The 21,274-nt window shown below is 44.3% G+C and overlaps 2 protein-coding genes across 7 annotated transcripts in view; one reads left to right on the forward strand and one right to left on the reverse strand.

Moving 5' to 3' along the window:
• Positions 1-21,274, reverse strand: part of LOC139273608 (zinc finger protein 850-like) — a 560,896-nt gene that overhangs the window by 259,106 nt on the left and 280,516 nt on the right. The window lies entirely within an intron of this gene.
• Positions 1-21,274, forward strand: part of LOC139273584 (gastrula zinc finger protein XlCGF57.1-like) — a 277,425-nt gene that overhangs the window by 203,892 nt on the left and 52,259 nt on the right. For 3 of the 6 annotated variants that reach the window (XM_070890528.1, XM_070890526.1, XM_070890527.1), the window contains exon 4: positions 12,815-13,656. The gene's annotated coding sequence lies outside the window, so the exon portion shown is untranslated. Of the gene's footprint in view, positions 1-3,922; positions 3,946-5,404; positions 5,513-12,814; positions 13,657-21,274 lie in introns of those variants that run through there. The other 3 variants (XM_070890529.1, XM_070890531.1, XM_070890532.1) reach the window with 3 other exon arrangements.

Genomic DNA, 21,274 nt, shown 5'->3' on the forward strand with positions numbered 1-21,274 from the left:
TCATCTCAGTTTTAAATGAGTGGCCCCTTATTCTAAGGTTATGCCCCCTAGTTCTAGTCTTCCCTATCAGTGGAAACATCCTCTCTGCATCGATCTTGTCAAGCCCCCTCATAATCTTATTCGTTTCGATAAGATCACCTCTCAATCTTCTGAATTCCAATGCATCGAGGCTCAACCTATTCATCCTTTCCTCATAAGTCAGCCCCCTCATCTCCAGAATCAACCTCGTGCACCTTCTCTGAGCAGCCTCCAAAGCAAGTATATCCTTTCATAAATAAGGAAACCAAAACTGTACGCAGTATTCCAGGTGTGGCCTCACCAATAGCCTGTATAACTGTAGCAAGACTTCCCTGCTTTTGTACTCCATCCCCTTTGCAATAAAGGCCAAGATTTCAATGGCCTTCCTGATTACTTGCTGTGCCTGCATACTAACCTTTTGTGTTTCATGCACAAGTACCCCCAGGTCCTGCTGTACTGCAGCACTTTGCAATTTTTCTCCATTTATAAAATAACTTGCTCTTTGATTTTTTTTTCTGCTAAAGTGCATGACTTCACAAATTCCATCATTATACTCCATCTGCCAAATTTTTGCCCACTTACTTAGCCTGTCTATATCCTTTTGCAGATTTTTTGTGTCCTCCTCACACATTGCTTTTCCTCCCATCTTTGTATCATCAGCAAACTTGGCTTTGTTACACTTGGTCCTTTCTTCCAAGTTGTTAATATAGATTGTAAATAGTTGGGGTCCCAGCACTGATCCCTGCGGCACGCCACTGGTTACTGATTGCCAACCAGAGCATGAACTATTTATCCAACTCTCTGTTTTCTGTTAGTTAGCCAAGCCTCTATCCATGCTAATATATTACCCTCAACCCCGTGAACTTTTATCTTGTGCAGTAATGTTTTATGTGGCACCTTGTCAAATGCCTTCTGGAAGTCCAAATACATTACATCCACTGGTTCCCCTTAATCCAACCTTCTTGTTACATCCTCAAAGGATTCTAGCAAATTTGTCAAACATTACTTCCCCTTCATATATGCAAATATGTTTGATTAATGTGAAAATATAAATTGTGTTCAACGCCCTACTAGCCTCTCTTTGTCTGTCTCTCTCTCCTCCTAAACTGAGGGACATTTAACAGTGATCTATCCATCCCATCCTCATCACCCAGAGATGACTATCAGAGTGAGCGGCAGAGAGACAGGCATAGTATCAGCCTTAAACACCCTAACTGTGTCTGCATATTAGGGTCAATACTAGTATCACACATTCATGTATAACACCAATGGGGGGAGAGAGCACACACATTATCAGTCTTATACTTGGCATCAGTGTCTCCATATTACGCTCAGTAACAGTGCCTCACTGTCATGTATAGCACCAGAGAGAGAAACAGTGTCTGACATATCAAGAAAGACTGGATCAACTGGGCTTGTATTCACTGGAGTTCAGAAGAATGAGAAGGGATCTCATAGAAACGTTTAAAATTCTGACGGGTTTATACAGGTTAGATGGAGGAAGAATGTTCCCAATGTTGGGGAAGTCGAGAGCCAGGGGTCACAGGCTCAGGATAAGGGGTAAGCCATTTAGGACTGAGATGAGGAGAAACTTCTTCATTTAGAGAGTGGTGAACCTGTGGAATTCTCTACCACAGAAAGTTGTTCAGGCCAATTCACTAAATATATTCAAAAAGGAGTTAGCTGTAGTCCTTACTACCAGGGGGATTAAGGGGTATGGCGAGAAAGCAGGAATGGGGTACTGAAGTTGCATGTTCAGTCATGAACTCATTGAATGGCGGTGAAGGCTCGAAGGGCCGAATGGCCTACTCCTGCACCTATTTTCTTTGTTTCTATGTGCCAGTGTTGTACTCACAAGTGTGTCCACATCACGTGAAATAACAGTATCCCGCCTTCACAAACAGTACGAGATCGAGAGAGAGAGATCGAGATCGAGGCAGGACGGTGAGACACAGAAACATGCACAGTATCAGTTCCAGACTGACCTGTGAAGTCTGCTTTTATCCTGAAAGTCCCCATTGGAGGGACAGAAGTTAAAGTCTCTCACTGATAATTGTACTACAGACAGACACATTATTAATCCCACACTGCAGGACAGTGTCAGAGAGTGAAAAAAACAACGTCTCACATTTAACCCTCGCTTGTCTGTTGTACTCTCTGTAATCTTGCAGCTCAGGGCCGTTCGGTATTACTCTGACCCAGTGTTTCACTCTGATTAAATTAATCTGGGACTGTGTCTGTCAGATATTAACTCCTGCACGGTCCCAGCAAACACTCCTACTCCCCCGTCCCTCCGATGTTTCTGCAGGATTGCTTTGTGAGGACAGGCTCATGAATGGAAAAACAATGTGCACGGAATGATCCCAAATTGAGCATCTCAAAGGGACTTTAAACAATCTCTGTCCTTGCTCCCCAGGCCCAGTTCCTTTGCTCATATTCTTATTAAAGTGAATTGGGCAAGTTCACTTTGCTGATTATAAGACTGCGCATGTGCGGATCAGCCCCGTCCCTTGAGTGGATTTCCAGGAAGCAGAAGAGCACATGCGCCCTCCCCTCCTACAGCCCTGCCTGTGAGCACCATTCACTCAGTGAGCGGAAGAAGATGGTTTAAACAACCGGAATGGAGACACCGCGGCCCCGGGGTAAGGCAGCGAGCAGCAGCCTCCTTACAGCAGCACATCGCTTTGGGAGCGTGTCCGCAGATGGGCTCAGAGATCGGCACTGAGTCCGGGGGAAGTTCAGGGGAGTCGGAGGTTGTGTGTAACAGGCGGAGTGGAGCAAGAACTGGTCTCAGTGTGTGGAGTGAGTGGGGGAAGGGAGAGGCCATTCTTGGGCTGTGTGTGGACAGCATGTGTCCCGGGTAAGGGAGACAGAATGGGAAGGATCTGCTGTTTACAATCATTGCTGCTTTCTCCCTGCAAACCAGTAGTGAACGTTCCTGCTTTAGTTCCAGTCTCAGTCTGTTTGTTGTCAGAGACTCTCAAAGCAAGTGCTCTACTCGGAACTCCTTCAACCCAAACGAACCAAAGGTGGGCAGCGGAAACATCACAAGTACACCCTCAAAGCCTCCCTGATAAAGTGCGATATCCCCACTGACACCTGGGAGGCCCTGGCCCAAGACCGTTCTAAGTGGAGGAAGTGCATCCGGGAGTGCACTGAGCACCTCGAGTCTCATTGCCAAGAGCCTTCAGAAATCCCGCGCAGGCAGCGGAAAGAGAGTGCGGCAAACCAGTCCCGCCCCCCCCACCCCACTTCCCTCAACGACTATCTGCTCCATCTGTGACAGGGACTCTGGCTCTCGTATTGGACTGTTCAGCAACCAAAGAACTCACTTCAGGAGTGGAAGCAAGTCTTCCTCGATTCCGAGGGACTGCCTATGATGATGATCATTGGACAGTGAGCGGTGGAAGCAGAGCCGGACACAGGATTTATACAAGGAGCATCTATTGCAGGCACTGGGTGAGAAATGTGAAGGACATGTTTTAAACAGCGGCTCTTTGTTTTTGGTTGAACGGTTAGTGCCCTGGGAGAGTAGAGCAGCAATCTGAGCTGTGTAAAAGTCCGTGCTCCATCGGGTCGTCCCATTCCTGAAGCAGGGCAGGGGTTGAGTTGTGTCTGGATGTCAGTAAATTGCTGTAAATCTGCCCAACACACTTGGTGTGCAGAAGCTGAGTGCTGCAGTACTGCAGTGGAGTCAGACACTGACACTGTTTGTATCGCTGGCTTCCCTTTGTGAATGTTCATAATGATTACTAATTGAACGATTACATTCATCACTTTAGTCTTTTCTACCCCTCTTATTCTTGAATGATCAGAGATACCTTCTCCTCCTACAGGCAAGGAATTGAAGGAACCGGAGCAAATGTGAGGTTTCCACCACCTGAGACATCAGGAACAGTGCAACCAGCTCCTCCTCACACACAGTAGGTACGGTACCTATCACAGTGTGCGGATACACAGACAGGTTGTCCAAATTAAATATGTTTATGGTGCTGAATGGCTTCCTTCTATTCCTGTGTAACAGGCCTGAGGGGGCTGATGGCCACCTCCTGTTGCTAGTGTAACAGACTGGAGATACTGAGTAACCTTCTCGTGTTCTTAATGTAATAAACACGAGGTTCTTAAAGGCTTCCTCTTTCATATGTAACAAGCTCTCGGGGCAGAATGACCTTCCCCTGTACCTATGTATCAGGCTAGAATGGAATGGAATAGAATAGCCTCCTTTAGTTCTTATGTAACAGGTTCCAGGGGCTGAATAACCACTTCTATTCCTGTGTAACAGACTCCAGGGGCTGAATGGCCTCCTCCAGTTCCAATGTAACAAGCTCGAGGGGCTGAATGCCATTCTCCTGTTCCCATGAAACAGTCCCGGGGGATGAATGCCCTTGTCCTATTCCTAATGTAACAGACCTGAGGGGCAGAATTGCTTCCTCCTATTGCTTTCTAACTCCAATGGCTGAATGACTCTCTCCAGTTCCTAATGTAACAGGCTCAAGGAGCAGAATGGCCCTCTCCAGTTCCTAGAACTTTCTCGGAGGGGGTGAATAGCCTCCTCCAGTTCCTACGTAACATGCTTGAGGGTCTGAATGGCCTACTCCTGTTCCGATGTGAAAGGCTCGAGGTGGCTGAATGGCCTCCTCCTGTTCGAAAGTAAAAGGCTCCAGAGGATGAATGGCCTCCTCTATTCCTGTGTAACAGTATCCAGTCGATGCATTGCCACCACTAATTCCTTTTCGCAAGGCTGAGGTGCTGAATGCTCACCTCCTGTTTCAATGCAACAAACACGAGGGCTGAAGGGCCTCCTATTCATTTGTAACAGGTTTGAGGGGCTGAATGGTGTCCATCTATTCCTGTAAAGCAGACTCCAGGGCTGAATGGCCCACTCCAGTTCCTAATGTAACAGAGTCGAGGGGCAGAATGGCTGACTGTTCCTATGTAACAGGATCCAGGGACTGAACGGGCCTCCTCCTGTTCTGTATGTAACACGCTCGAAGGGATGATTTGCCTTTTTTTAATTTGTTCACTGGATGTCGGTGTTGCTGGTAAGGCCAGCATTTATTGCCCATCCCTAATTGCTCTGGAGAAGATGGTGGTGAGCCACCTTCATCAATGGCTGCAGTTCGTGTGATGATGGTACTCCCACAGTACTGTGAGGGAGGGAGTTCTGTTCCTCTAACAGATTCCATGTGCTGAAAGGCCTCCTCAAGTTCCCAGATCCAGGAACTGTTCTTCTCCGTTGTTTTGGAAATAGCATCGGCAGTAAACAGGAGCTCAATACATCTTGTGCACCAGCTCTCTGATCGGCGCTCCTCGCGCTGATTATGTTTTATCATCTCGCTCAAATGTCCCAAAATGTTGCTTTCTTTTCCATCACCTCTTGGGTTATTAGCCAAGTTTGCATCAAGCAAATCGTGATCTCACCAGTAACAGCACTTTCCCGACTGTTATCCAAGAGGCTGCTTCTGACATTTTCTTCTGCTTAAATGTTAACCACGTAAGTAACTGAAAATCTTCATTTCTACAGCAACAACAAACACTAGCATTTATGTTAGATACAGAGTGAATCGAACACTCACTTACTGTACGACAGACTGACAGATACAGAGTGAATCCCACACTCACTGCATCACTGAGAGATATGGTTTATATTATGCACTAATAGCTCGTCTCTACTCCAAATGTTTCTGAATCGCATTCGTCCAATATAATGTGCAAAACTATTGTCTGTTGGGGTCATCTCTGATCTGTAAATTTCACAAATATCGGATAAAACCCACTCTCTCATACCAGAAACTGACAGGTACAGAATAAATCCCACACTCTCATACCAGAAACTAACAGGTACAGAGGAAACACACACTCGCTTACCCCAGAATGAGAGATCCAGAATGAATCCCACATTCACATTGCACAAACTGACATGTAAAGGTAAAAATCCACACTCGGATACCAGAAACTGACACCCCACACATCTACCACAAACTGAGTACAGAAAAAAAAACACAATCACATCCCAGAAACTGACAGGTACATATTAATTCCTACACTCACACAGCAGGAACTGACAAGTACAGAATAAAACCCACATTCACAAAGCAGAAACTGACAGGTACAGAATACAATCAACACCCAGATTCCAGAAACTGACAGGTACAGAATGCAATCCTCACTTAGATACCAGAAAGTGACTGGTACAGATTAAAACCACAGTCACATATCAGAAACTGACAGGTACCGATTCAACCCCATACTCTCATACCGGAATCTGATAGGTACTGAATAAAATCCATACTCCAATCCGAAAAATTGACATACTGGTCAATATCCACTCACATACCAGAAGCTGATGATATAGGTTAAAGGACACACATAACAGAAACTGACAGGTACAGATAAAGATTCGCTTAGATACCAGAAACTGACAGATACAGAATAAAATCTACACTCCCATCAAAACTTGACAGGTACAGAATAAATCCCACATTCACATAGCAGAAACTGACAGGTACAGTATGAAACCCACACCCACGTATCTGAGCAATAATATGCAAGTAAAACCCATACTCGCCTATTGGAAACTGACAGGGAAACACACACGCACCAGAGACTGATGGAACGAGTAGAACAGTTTAGGCACCCTTTCTCCAGTGTCAGGCTCACACACTCGTTTTTTCAATGTGGCCCATTTAATTAGTGACAAAAGCAACTTGTGAAACAATCCCATTTTTGCTCATTTAATTTGTGACAAAAAGATGGTCTGAGCATGCGCTAAATACTCCTCCCCTCCCCACACAGTGTTTAAACTGATAGGAAAGGCCCATGCAAGCTCCCCTCCTCCAGCTCTGTCAGCGGCTGCCGTTTCCTCTGTGCTGGGCTGATGATCGTTGAACACATCAGGGAGCGGAGATATCCAAGCCCGAGTAAGGGAGCAAACAGCGGCCTCCTTACAGCAGCTCATCACATTGGAATTGTGTCCGCAGATGGGTTTTGAGTCGGGGTAAGTTCAGCGGCAGTCGGGGGCTGTTTGTAAGAGGCAGAATGGAGTAGGAACTAGTTCTGGAACATGGAGTGAGTGGGGAAAGGGGGAGCCCATTCTCGGGCTGTGTGTGTACGGTGTAAGGTAACAGAGAAAGTAAATCACCTCGCTCTTTCAAATCATTGTTGCTTTCTTTCCCCAAATCAGTAGTGAATGTTCCTGATTCAGTTCCAATCTCACAGTGTCTGTTGTTCTTGGACATTGAACAGTGGAAACACAGCCTGAGAGTGAGGATGTGAGGAGTGTCACAAAGTGCATCTATTGCAGGCACCAGAAGAGGAATGTGATCGGAGACATTTCAAAAATGGGTTATTTTGTTTTGGTGCATTGAATTCTTCAGAACCATGTTGCTGGTGATCGAGCGATACTTTATCGCCCCCTCAGATACATCAGCATCTGGTAACTGTGACATTCTGTTAATGACACAGGCCGTTAACTCTGTTTCAATAGACTGAGAACAATTGTTGTACAGCCCAGGTACCTGTGGTTATATTCCAGGAAGCAATTCAGAATTTTACAGGTAGTCCCATGGAAGCGGGAGATACCAACCTGAATTGTGCCCACCGGGTGGTCCCATTCATAGACCAGTGCTGGGTTTGGGTTGTGTCTGGATGCTGATAACTTTCTATAGAACTGTCCTATACACCTGGTGTGGGGAATCTGAGTGTCGCTGTACTGCAGTGAGATCAGACAATGACACTGTTTGTATCGCAGATTCCTCTCTCCAGATACTTTACTTTATTGAACACAAACACATGAATTATAACTTTATTTTTATATTCTCTCCATTGGCTGTCCATATCATAACTAATAGTGTTTTCCTATTATTATTCTCAGAGCAAAATACTTCACCAAGCCAGAATAAATTTGATCTTTCCTCAACCCGGAACACAAGGAACAGTGCAGGCAGCTCCTTCTCACACACAGAAAGTATATTATCACTCAGAGCGCAGAGACACAGAACTGACCTCAATCATATTGTCACAGGCAGCAGAAGCTGTCAGTCCCACAGTGATCCAAATTCCCAGAGTTATATTATGAATCCCACAGTCACTTGGAGCAGTACAATAAAGTGTTGTTTCAAAGTCCAATCATATCGCATTGAAAGGCAGATCCAATTTCACTCCCTTACACACACGAACGGCTAGACACTGACACAGTGTCAATTCACACTCGTGTCTAAACAATGACTCTCAAACCCAACAGCTCACATACAAGAACAGAGAAACGGAGGTAATGGACTGAACCAAATCTCCTTCTGAGACAGTCATCTATAATCGCAAACTATCATCCGCCTACAGCAGGTGGAGAAGGAACCAAATCCAACAGTCACACAGAGCAAGAATAGCTCAGTACAAGAGACTGTCAATTACATAATGAATCTCTCACTCACACACATCACCAGTCTAACAGATACATAATCAATCCCTCACTCACACATCACCAGTCTAACAGATACATAATCAATCCCACACTCTCACACATCACCAGTCGAACAGATACATAATCAATCCCACACTCACACATCACCAGTCTAACAGATACATAATCAATCCCACACTCACGCACATCACCAGCCTAACAGATACATCATCAATCCCACACTCAAACAGTACCAGAGACTGAGAGAAACATAATGATTCATATACTCAGACACATTGAATGACAGATTGAGAGAGAATCACAATCGCTTCCAGTACCTGAGATTGACTGACTGACTGACAGTGAAACCCGCACTCCCATACCAGGCCATTACAGCTACAGACAAATACTCACACTCACATACCAGAGACAGATAGTTAGAGAGTGAACTCCACAGTCACTCACCAGAAACTGACAGGTACAGAAAAAAAACACTTTTGCATTCCAGAGATTGATAGATAGAGTAATACCCACACTCACATTCGAGAGACTGATAGATACAGAGTAATACCCACACTCACATTCCAGAGACTGATAGCTAGAGTAATACCCACACTCACATTCCAGAGACTGATAGATACAGAGTAATACCAACACTCACACTCCAGAGACTGACAAATACAGACTAAAAACCACACTCCTGTAACAGAATCTTACAGGTACTGATTAAAACTCTTACTCAAATATCAGAAACTGATAGATACAGAATGAAACCCACACTCACTTCTCAGAGACGGACAGATACAGAATAAAACACATATCAGAGAGTGACAGAGCAAAATCAACACTCACCTGAAAGTGACTGACTGATTCAATGTCAAACCCACAATACCACAGCTGTACCAGACACTTAAAGGCACAGAATGAAATCAACATTCATATAATAGCAACTGACGGGTACAGAAAACATACACACATTAACATACCAGTGGCAGACAGGTAGAATGTGGTAAACTGCACACTCACATAACAGAAACTGTGACATATAGAACATAACCCCACTCATAACAGAAACAGACACGTACAGCTAAAAAGTGCCACACTCACACACAAGAGACTGACAGGTACAGTGTGAAATCCACATTCACACACTTGAATAAAACGTTCACATAACAGAAACTGACAGGAGGAAACCCCACATACACATACCATAGACTGACATTCACAGAATAATACCCACACTCACATACCATAGACTGATGGATACAGAGAAAACCCCATACTCACACCAAAGACTAATAGATACAGAGTGAAGATCACACTCACATCCCAGAGAATGACCACTGTAGAGTAAAATCCACACGCTCATAAAAGTGAGTGACAGATAAAGATTAAAACCTGCACTCACATCCCAGAGAGTGAAAGAGTGAAAGATAGACAAAAAGACACAATCATGTTACCGAGATTGATACATACAGATAATACCCAAATACATATACCAGAAACTGACAGATATAGAGAAAAACCACACTCAAATCTCAGATACTGACAGATAAAGAATAAAACTCTCACACACATCCTCGAGAGTGATAGATACAGACTTAAATATGCACTCCCTTACCAGAAACTGGGAGTTATTGTACTGATTGAACACTTACTCATGTAACACAAACTGACAGGTACAGTGTAAAACCCCACACTCCCATTCCTGAAACTGACAGGTACAGCGCTAAAACCCACATTCACATCAGAGAAACTGAAAGTTGCAAAATGAAGCCCCACTCAAAAACCAGAAACAGACAGATACAGACAAAAGCCCACATTACCTGAAACTGACTGAGAGTAAAACCCACACTCGCCTTCCAGAGATTGAAATTTACAGATACAATCCACACATATGCCAGAGACTGAAAGGTAGAGAGTGAAAGCTACACACACACACACACACACACACACACCGGTAACTGACGGATACAGATTACAACCCACACTCACATATCAAACACTGACAAACAAAGAGTAAAACCGCACTCACGAAGAAAATCAACACTCAAATACCAAAAATTTACAGTGCTGGAGGAAAACCCACAATCACAGAGTTGAAACAGACATGAACAGAGTAAAATGCACACTCACATTTCAGAAACCGATGGGTACAGAATACAGCTCGCATTCACATAACAGAAACTGGGATAGAGAAATCGCAAACTAACATACCAGAGACTGACAAGTAGAGTGAAATCCACACACACACACCAAAAACTGTTATATACAGGGTAAAATTTACACTCATATACCAAAGAATGAAAGATACAGAATGAAACCCACACTCACTTACCAGTAATTGACAGGTACAGAGTGAAAACCTCTCTTCCATACCATAAACTTACAGGTATAAAGGAAAAGCCACACTCGCTAACCAAAGACTGACAGATACAGAATAAATACTACACTCACTGGTGGGTGTAGTCTATAGGCCCCCTAACAGTAGCTACACTGTTGGATGGAGTATAAATTAAGAAATAATGGAGGCTTGTAAAAAAAGGAACAGGAATAATCATGGGCAATTTTAATCTTCATATTGATTGACCAAATCAAATTGGCCAAGGTAGCCTTGAGGAAGAATTCACAGTGTGTATCCGGGATAATTTCCTTGAACAGTACTTTGCAGAACCAACCAGGGAGCAGGCTATCTTAGATCTGGTACTGTGTGATGAGAACATAAGAAATAGGAGCACGCCATTTGGCCCCTCGAGCCTGCTCTGCCATTTAGTAAGAACGTGGCTGGTCTGATCATGGACTCACCTCCACTTCCCTGTCCGCTCCCCATAATCCTTTATTCCCTTAACGCTCAAAAGTCTGTCTATCTCCACCTTAAGTATATTTAATGGCCCAGCCGCCACAGCTCTCTGGGACAGAGAATTCCACAGATTTACAACCACCTGAGAGAATAAATTCCTCTCATCTCAGTTTTAAATGGGTGACCCCTTATTCTGAAACTATGTCCTATAGTTCTCGTTTCCCCCTATGAGTGGAAATAACCTCATTGCATCTACCTTGTCGAGCCCCCTCATTATCTTTTATGTTTCAATAAGACCGCCTCTCATTCTTCTGAATTCCAATGCGTATAGGCCCAACCTACTCAACCTATCTTCATAATCAACCCCCTCATCTCCGGAATAAACCTAGTGAACCTTCTCTGAACTGCCTCCAATCCTTCCTTAAATACAGAGGTTAAAACTGTATACAATACTCCAGGTGTAACCTCACCAATACCCTGTACAGTTGTAGCAGGACTTCTCTGCTTTTATACTTCAACCCCTTGCAATAAAGGCCAACATTCGATTTGCCTTCCTGATTACTTGCTGTACCTGCATGCTAACTTTTTGTGTTTCATGCACAAGTACCCCCAGGTCCCTCTGCACTGCAGCACTTTGCAATTTTTCTCCATTTAAATAATAATTTGCTTTTTTATTTTTTGCCAAAGTTGACAACCTCACATTTTCCCCACATTATATTAGGGATGGACTCCACTTGGAATGTGCTGGGGCTAGGGTCCTGGCGAACCGAATAACTGCGGCTGCAGAGAGAGCTTTAACTAATCAGGCGGGGGGATGGGGTGGGGGCAGGGCGTGGTGGGGGGAGGGTTCAGGTGAGCAGAAACCTAAAAGCTTAAAGGACAAGGTGAAGGCAATAGAGCAGGGTAGCATTGGGGGAAATGAAAACCAAAGCGTGACGGGAAGGGACAGAATCTATAAACATAAGAGTGTATCCGGAAACTGGGGCCGTAGCAGGAGCAAAGCCATGCTGACTCTGCTTGACTGAATTATGCTTTTCCAAATGTCCTGCGACAGATGTTAGGGTAACTGGTCTTGTGACACTGTTGTGAAGCGCCTTGAGACATTGTACTATGTTAAAGCTGCTATATAAATAAAAATTATTATTAACAAAAGGAAAGCTGCAGGTTTGTGCGTCACCATCACGATTCATCGAGACGTAGAGTGCATGTATGGCCATCTTTGCAGAGGAGCAAAGTGTGGGCGTGGCTACAGGGTCCCACTGAACCCAGCCAGGGTCAGCACCTTCAAGGGAGGAGAGGGGGGAACCAGTGAGTGTAGAACTGAACCCAGCCAGAGGCAGCACCTTCAGGGGAGGTTAGGGGAACCAGTGAGTGTAGAACTGAACCTAGACAAAGTAGATGGTGAAAACTGGGAGCGGAGGACATGTTGTTTTCAGACGTACGATGTGTTTGAATTTCAGGACAGAGAGTGTATGGGACAGGGATTTACAGCTTTGGAGGAACGAGAGAGGAAAGAATGTTCCATGGAATCTAGAATTGTCTGTTTTGAATTTGTGTCTGGTATTTGCAGTAATGATTTTTGTAAACTCCTTTTGCAGGGTATAAGAAGGGCAGGATTTGCAGATGGGAAAATCAAACCAAACATCACGTCAAGATCTGACAGAATAACACGATTCCTCAGGACCTGAATGTCATCAGCCTTTGACTGTGCAAGGAGAAATGTTTGCCTGTTCTGTCTGTGGGAAAAGATTTCAAACATCAGTGTGACTGGAAAAGCACCGAGACACACACCCGAGTGAGAGTGTTCCAGTGCACTGCCTGTTGAAAGAGCTTTAACCAGTTACACAGCCTGAAAAAACATCGCACCATTCACAGCGGTGAGAAACCGTACACGTGTTGTGTGTGTGGACGAGGCTTCAATTGATCGTCCAACCTGGAGAGACACAAGGATAACCGCACCATGGAGAAACCGTGGGAATGTGGGGACTGTGGGAAGAGATTTAATTACCCTTCAGAGCTGGAAAAACATCAGCGAAGTCACACTGCGAAGAGGCTGTTCATCTGCTCCGTGTGTGGGGATCGATTCACTCAGTCAAGCCACCTGATGGGACACCAGCGAATTCACACCGGGGAGAGGCCGTACACTTGCACCGTGTGTGGGGAGGGATTCACTTGTTGTTCCAAGCTTCTAACTCACCAGCGAGTTCACACTGGGAACAGGCTGTTCACCTGCTCTGAATGTGGGGAGGAATTCACTTGTTCATCCAACCTTCTAACTCACCAGCGAGTTCACATTGGGAACAGGCTGTTCACCTGCTCTGTGTGTGGGGAGGGATTCGCTCGGTCATCCCATCTGCTAGTACACTAGCGAGTTCACACGAGGGAGAAGCCGTTCACCTGCTCTGTGTGTGGGAAGGGATACGCTCGGTCATCCAACCTGGTAAGACATCAGCGAGCTCACAAGTGACTGCAGGGTTTGGATTCTGCTGTTACCCTAGACTGAATCGTGTCCATTCTGACAGTTGGGGTTTCTTTCTGCTGATAGTGATTTCACCCTCTAACTGGGCTGGAGTTTAATATTCTGGATATTTGACCAATTAATCAATGGGAAAAGGGTCAGATAAAAATAATTCTAATTGTGTTTGCATCCATACTTAACTCTTTAAAGGGATTCTTCAAATACTGAAAGCTGCATCAAATGGAGCTAAATGTTGTTAACAATTGATAATAAAATGAATTGAATCTGCAGGTTGATTTTGGATTTCTCTGGGAGGTAGCCGGACGTGATGTGCCTTGAAATACCGCTGGTATCCAGTGAATGATGTGGTCCCTCCTATTAACTCCAACTGAGAGGAGCGTGACTGCCCCCTAGAGCAGGAGGAATGAGGGCAGCTCAGGGTCAGACACTGAAAATACTGCACCCCACAGGGGCATCACACACTGTCCCCACCTTGGGGCAGCTCAGAGTCAGACACTGAAAAACTGCATCCCACAGGGACATCACACACTTCCCCCACCCTGGGGCAGATCAGAGGCAGAACATGGAATGGAAAGGGGAGGTTCCAGTTGTTGTGGACCATGTAGGAACCAATGACATAGGTAGTACTAGGAATGAGGTTCTGCTGGAAAAAGATGGAGGTGTTGAGTTTCAAATGAAAAAGCTGAACCTGAAAGGTAATAATCTCTGGATTGTTACCTGAGCCCCATATCAATTGTTACAGGGATAAGCAGATTAGAACAGGAAATGCATGGCTCAAAGAGTGGTGTGGGAGGCCGGGGTTTTTCTTTACGGGCACTGGCACCAGCACTGGGCAAAGAGGGAGCTGTTCCCTTGCCATGGGCTCCACTTGAGCTGGGCAGGAACCAGTGTCCTGGCGAATCGAATAACTAGGACAGTAAACAGGGCTTTAAACTATTGAAGGCTGGGTGGAGAGATCCAGGAAAGTACAGCACGGTTTAGATAGAGAGAAAAAGCAACAAGAGACATGTCAAGGCTCTAGAGCAGAGTTTTGAATAAAAATAAGCAGAGTGGGTCAGGAAGGGACAGAGAGAGTAACAAAGGTAATAGGGCATTACTGACTAAGGAAAAATAGAAAAAAGCCAAAGCTAAAGGCACTATATCTGAGCGCATGAAGTATTTGCAAGAAAATAGATGAATTGATAGCGCAGATAGAAATTAATAGGTTTAATCTGATAACCATTATGGAGCTGTGGTTGCAAAGTGACTACGGTTGAGAACTAAGTATTACGGGATACATAACTTTTAGAAGAGATAGCAAAATTGAAAAGGAGAAGTGGTAGCCCTGATAAAGGATGGGATAAAGAATACTGTCTTAGCTCGGAAAATCAAGGAATAGGAGAAGTTTGGGTGAGGCTTAGAAACAGCAAGGGCAGAAAACATTGGTGGGAGTTGTTTATAGGCCCCTAAACTGTAGTGGTAATGTAAGGCACTGTATAAATCAAGGAATTAGAGGTGCATGTAACAAAGGTAATACAATAATTATGGGGGACTTTAATCTGCATATAGACTGGGCAAACCAAATTTACAGTAATAGTGTGGAGGACGAATTAATGGAAGGTATACAAGATGGTTTTCTAGATCAGTATTTTGAGGAACCAACGAGAGAACAGGCTATTTTTGATCTAGTATTGTGCAACAAGAAAGGATTAATTAATAATCATGTAGGAAAGTTGCCCTTGGGGAAGAGTAGCCATAACATGATAGAATTTTGCATTAAATTTGAAAGTGATTTAGTTAAATCAAAACTATGGTCTTAAATCTAAACAAAGGAAACTATGTAGCTATGAGGGGAGAGATGGCTAAGTAGATTGGGAAACTATATCAAAAGGTATGATGGTAGAAAAGGAATGGCTAGCATTTAAAGAATTAAGTTATAATTTACAACAAACATACATTCATTTAAGGTACAAAAACCCCACAGGAATAGTTATCCAACCGTGGCCAACAAGAGAAGTTAAAGATAGTATTAAATGAAAGGAAGATGCTTATAATGTTGCCAAAAAGAGCAGTAAGCCTGGGAAGATTTTAGAATTCAGCAAAGGAGGACCAAGAAATTGATAAAGAAACGGAAACTAGAATATGAGAGTAAACTATCGAGACAAAATAACAGACTGCAAAAGCTTCCATAGGTCTGTGAAAAGGAAAAGATTAGCAAAAGTAAATGTGGGTCCCCTACAGGCTGAGACAGGAGAAATTATAATGGGAAACAATGAAATGGCAGAGAAATTAAATGCATACTTTGTGTCTGTCTTAATGGAAGAAAGCACAAAAAATTTGCCAGCACTACTGGAGAACCCAAGGTCCAGTGAGAATGAAGAACTGAAAGAAATTAGTGTTAGTAAAAAAAAAAAAAATGGTACTGGAGAAAATAATGAGACTGAAAGCCAATAAATCATTTGGACCTGATGGCCCACATCCGAGGGTATTGAAAAAGTTAGCTATAGAAATAGTGGATGCATTGGTTGTCACCTTCCAAAATTCCATAGATTCTACAATGGTTCCCGTGGTTTGGAAGGTGGCAAATGTAACTGGACTATTTAAGAAAGGAGGGAGAGAAAACGGGGAACTACAGAGCAGTTAACCTGACATCAGTAGTAGGGAAAACGCACAATTCTATTATTAAGGATGTGGTAACAGGCACTCCGAGAAAAATAATAAGATTGGGCAGAGTCAACACTGCTTTATGAAAGGGAAATTATGTTTGACAAATCTGAGACTTTTTTGAGGTTGTAACTAGCAGAATAGATAAGGAGGAATCAGTGGATGTGGTGTATTTAGATTTTCAGAAGGCATTCGATAAGGTGTCACACAAGGTTATTGAACAAAATTAGGGCTCAAGGGATTGGGGGTTAATATACTAGCATGGATTGAGGATTGGTTAATGGACTGAAAACAGAGTAGGAATAAACGGTTCATTTTTAGGTTGGCAGGCTGTACTGGTCGGGTACTCCAAGGATGGTGCTTGGGCCTCAGCTATTCACAATATATATCAGTGATTTGGATGAGGGGGCCAAATGTTATACAGTTGGACGTCTCTGGTCCGGCATCCTTGGGACCGGGCCGGTGCCAGACCAGAGAATTTTCCGGAACTCGGGAGGTCAGCTGCTGACAGCAACCCGGACATGTCCTGTGCATGCATGGGGAGAGAAATGGCGGGGAGGGGAGAGAAGCTCAGAGACAGAGACAGAGACAGAGACAGAGACAGAGACAGAGACAGAGACAGAGACAGAGACAGAGACAGAGACAACTGATGCCGGACCAAGGTTGTTTCCAGACGAAAGAGACCCAGACTGGAGAGTACAACCTGTATATCTACATTTGCTAATGATACAAAGCTAGGTGGGAATACAATTTGTGAGGAGGGTACAAAGAGGCTTCAAGGGGATATCGACAGGCTAAGTTAGTGGGCAAGAACATGATAAATGGAATATAGTGGAGAAATATGAAGATATCCAGTTTGGTAGGAAAAATAGAAAACAGAGTATTTTTTAAAAGGAGAGGGACCTGGGTACAAAAATCACAAAGTTAACATCAATTAACAAGCAATCAATTAAGAGAGCAAATTGTATGTTGGTCTTTATTACAAGATGATTAAAGTAGAAGAGGAAAGGCTTCTTACTGCAGTTATATAGGGCCCTGGTGAGACCACACCTGGAGTATTGTGCACAGTTTTGATCTCTTTACCTAAAGACGGATATACTTACCATAGAAGGGGTGCAATGAAGGTTCATCAGACTGTTTCAGGGATGGGGGTGATTGTCCTATGAGAGATTGAGTAGACTAGGCCTACATTCTCTACAGTTTAGAAGAATGAAAGGTGATTGCATTGAAACCAGCAAAATTCTTACAGGGTTTGATAGGATAAATGTAGGGAGGATGTTTCCCCAGGCTCAGGAGTCTGGAACCAGGTGCCTTAGTCTCAGAACAAGGGGTCAGCTATTTAGAACTGAGATGAGGAGAAATTTCTTTGCTCAGAAAGTGGTGAATCTTTGGAATTCTCTCTCCCAGAGGGCTGTGGATGTTCAGAAGTTATGTATATTCAAGACAGACATCAATATATTTTTGGATATTAAGGGAATCGAGGGATTATGGGGATAGTGCAGAAAAATGAAGTTGAGGTAGAAGATCAGCCATGATCTCATTGAAGGCTCAAGGGGTCAAAGGGCCTACTCCTGTTCCTATTTATTATCTTATGGTGACAGTAAGTAACAGGATAGGTCAAGTCAAACTGCAGGTGTACAGGTACAACCCAGGGGTCAGTCTGCCCAGTGACCAGAGGACACAGCAGATTTACAGGTACAAACCCAGGGTCAGTCTGCCCAGTGACCAGAGGACACAGCTGGACATCACAAATTATCCATTCTGCCATCGACATCAGCATTGTGTTGGATCAATTGTTAAAAATGGTTCCTCATTGGTTATCTGTCAGAAATGGAAAACAAAAGCTATACCTGGTTATGAAATAGTCTGTGACTGATTCTATGGTGAAGTGCAGATCTCCACTCCCATTATATGAAGAGAGCTCGACGTGATGTAACCGAGTACTTTGAATCTCATTGATGCCACAATAGAAACAGTCTGTAATTTATAGAGAGCCAAAATGTGGAAGGAAAAAGATCTGGCTATTTCTATTTTTGTGTTTTCCATTCCTCCTGTCACCTCTCCTCGACACCTCCGCCCCTTCTCCCCCTCTATCTGCTTCCTTTGTTTTTTGTTCCTTTTTCTGATCAGCCAGCTCTCTCTGACAGTTATCCACTTTCTATCTATCTGTCCCCCTCTACCTTTCCTCCTTTCTCCCTATGGTCTCTCCCTAGCACGTGGCCCCGATTTCTCTAACACAGCCATACCAGTCCACAGTCCCTCAAAAAGGCAATGCCAGGGCGGTGAGGGATCTTCCAAAAGAAACATAAGCAGGAGTAGGCCATTTAGCTCCTGGAGTCTGCTCCACTATTCAATACGATCATGGCTGATCTGATCTTGGGCTCAGCCTCACTTCCCTGCCTGCCCCCCCATAACCTTTTACTCCCTTATTGCTCAAAAATCTGTCTATCTCCGCCTTAAATATATTCAATGACCCAGCCTGCACAGGTCTCTGGGGCAGAGAATTCCACAAATTTACAACCCTTAGAGAAAAAATTTCTCCACATCTCAGTTTTAAATGGGCAGCCCCTTATTCTAAGACTATGTCCCCTAGTTTTAGTTTCCCCTATGAATGTAAATATCCTCTCTGCATCCACCTTGTCAAGCCCCTCGCTATCTTATAAGTTTCAATAAGATCACCTCTCATTCTTCTGAACTCCAATGTGTATAGGCTCAACCGATCCTCATAAGTCAACCCCCTCATCTCTGGAATCGACCTAGTTAACCTTCTCTGAACAGCCTTCAATGCCAAGTATATCCTTCCTTAAATACGGAGACCAAAACTGTACAACCCTGTATAGTTGTAGCAGGACTTCTCTGCTTTTATACTCTATCCCTCTTGAAATAAAGGCCAACATTCCATTTGCCTTCCTGATTACTTGCTCTACCTGCATACTAACTTTTTGTGTTTCATGCACAAGGACTCCCAGATCTCTGTACTGCAGCACTTTGCAATTTTTCTCCGTTTAAAGGATAATTTGCTTTTCTATTATTTCTGCCAAAGTGGATAACCTCACATTTTCCTACATTATACTCCAGCTGCCAAATTTTTGCCCACTCACTTAGCCTGTCTATATCACTTTGCAGATTTTTTGTGTCCTCCTCACAATTTGCTTTCCCACCCATCTTTGTATCATCAGCAAACGTGGCTACATTACACTCTGTCCCTTCATCCAAGTCATTAATATAGATTGTAAGTAGTTGAGGACCCAGCACCGATCCCTGCAGAACACCACGAGTCACTGTTTGCCAATCCTTTATCCATGCTAATTATATTACCCCCAACCCCGTGGGCTTTTATCTTGTGCAGTAACTTTTTATGTGGCACCTTATCGAATGCCTTCTAGAAATCCAAATACACCACATCCACTGGTTCCCCCTTATCCACCCTGCTCGTTACATCCTCAAAGAACTCCAGCAAATTTGTCCAACATGATTACCTTTGCCATGCTCCTCCTTTGCTGTGTGGGAAATCGGGGACGCTTCCAGTGTCCCTGACTACGATGTGTGCAGGAAGTATGTCCAGCTGCAGCTCCTGACAGACCGCATTGCGGCACTGGAGCTGCGCATGGATTCACTCTGGAGCATCTGGAGCGATGCTGATGATGTCATGAATAGCATGTTGAGTGAGTTGGTCACACCGCAGGTAAAGGTTACACAGGCAGATAGGGAATGGGTGACCAGCTGGAAGAGCAGTGGAAGGAAGGTAGTGCAGGGATCCCCTGCGGTCATCTCTCTCCAAAACAGATATACCGTTTTGGGTACTGTTGGGGGAGATGGGGGGCTCATCAGGGGAAGGCAGCAGCAGCCAAGTTCATGGCACCATGGGTGGCTCTGCTGCACAGGAGGGCAAGAAAAAGAGTGGGAGAGCTATAGTGGTAGGGGATTCTATTGTAAGGGGAATAGATAGTGTTTCTGCGGCCACAATCGAGACTCCAGGATGGTATGTTGCCTCCTGGTGCAAGGGTCAAAGATGTCTTGGAGCGGCTGCAGGGCATTCTGGAGGGGGAGGGTGAACAGCCAGTTGTCGTGGTGCATATAGGTACCAACGATATAGGTAAAAAAACGCGATGAGGTCCTACAAGCTGAATTTAGGGAGCTAGGAGTTAAATTAAAAAGTAGGACCTCGAAGGTAGTAATCTCAGGATTGCTACCGGTGCCACGTGCTAGTCAGAGTAGGAATTACAGGATAGTTAAGATGAATACGTGGCTTGAGGAATAGTGCAAGAGGGAGTGATTCAAATTCCTGGGACATTGGAACTGGTTCTGGGGGAGGTGAGACCAGTACAAACCGGACTGCCTGCACCTGGGCAGGACCGGGGGAGTGTTTGCTCGGGGTGTTGGGGAGGAGTTAAACTAATATGTTAGGGGAATGGCAATCTGTGCAGGAAGACAGAGGGAAGTAAAATGGGGGCAGAACCAAAAGGTAGAAAGGAGATGAGGAAAAGTGGAGGGCAGAGAAATCAAAGGCAAAAATCAAAAAGGGCCACATTACAACATAATTCTAAAAGGACAAAGAGTGTTTTAAAAAAAAAACAAGCCTGAAGGCTCTGTGTCTCAATGTGAGGAGCATTCGTAATAAGGTGGATGAATTAATTGCGCAGATGGCTGTTAACGGATATGATGTAATTGGAATTACGGAGACGATGCTCCAGGGTGACCAAGGCTGGGAACTCAACATCCAAGGGTATTCAATATTCAGGAAGGATTGACAGAAAGGAAAAGGAGGTGGGGTAGCATTGCTGGTTAAAGAGGAGATTAACACAATAGTAAGGAAGGACATTAGCTTGGATGATGTGGAATCTGTATGGGGAGAGCTGTGGAACGCCAAAGGGCAGAAAACACTTGTGGGAGTTGTGAATAGACTACCAAACAATAGTAGTGAGTTGGGGATGGC

Source organism: Pristiophorus japonicus, chromosome 9, assembly GCF_044704955.1.
Source record: "Pristiophorus japonicus isolate sPriJap1 chromosome 9, sPriJap1.hap1, whole genome shotgun sequence".
Lineage (NCBI taxonomy): Eukaryota > Metazoa > Chordata > Chondrichthyes > Pristiophoridae > Pristiophorus > Pristiophorus japonicus.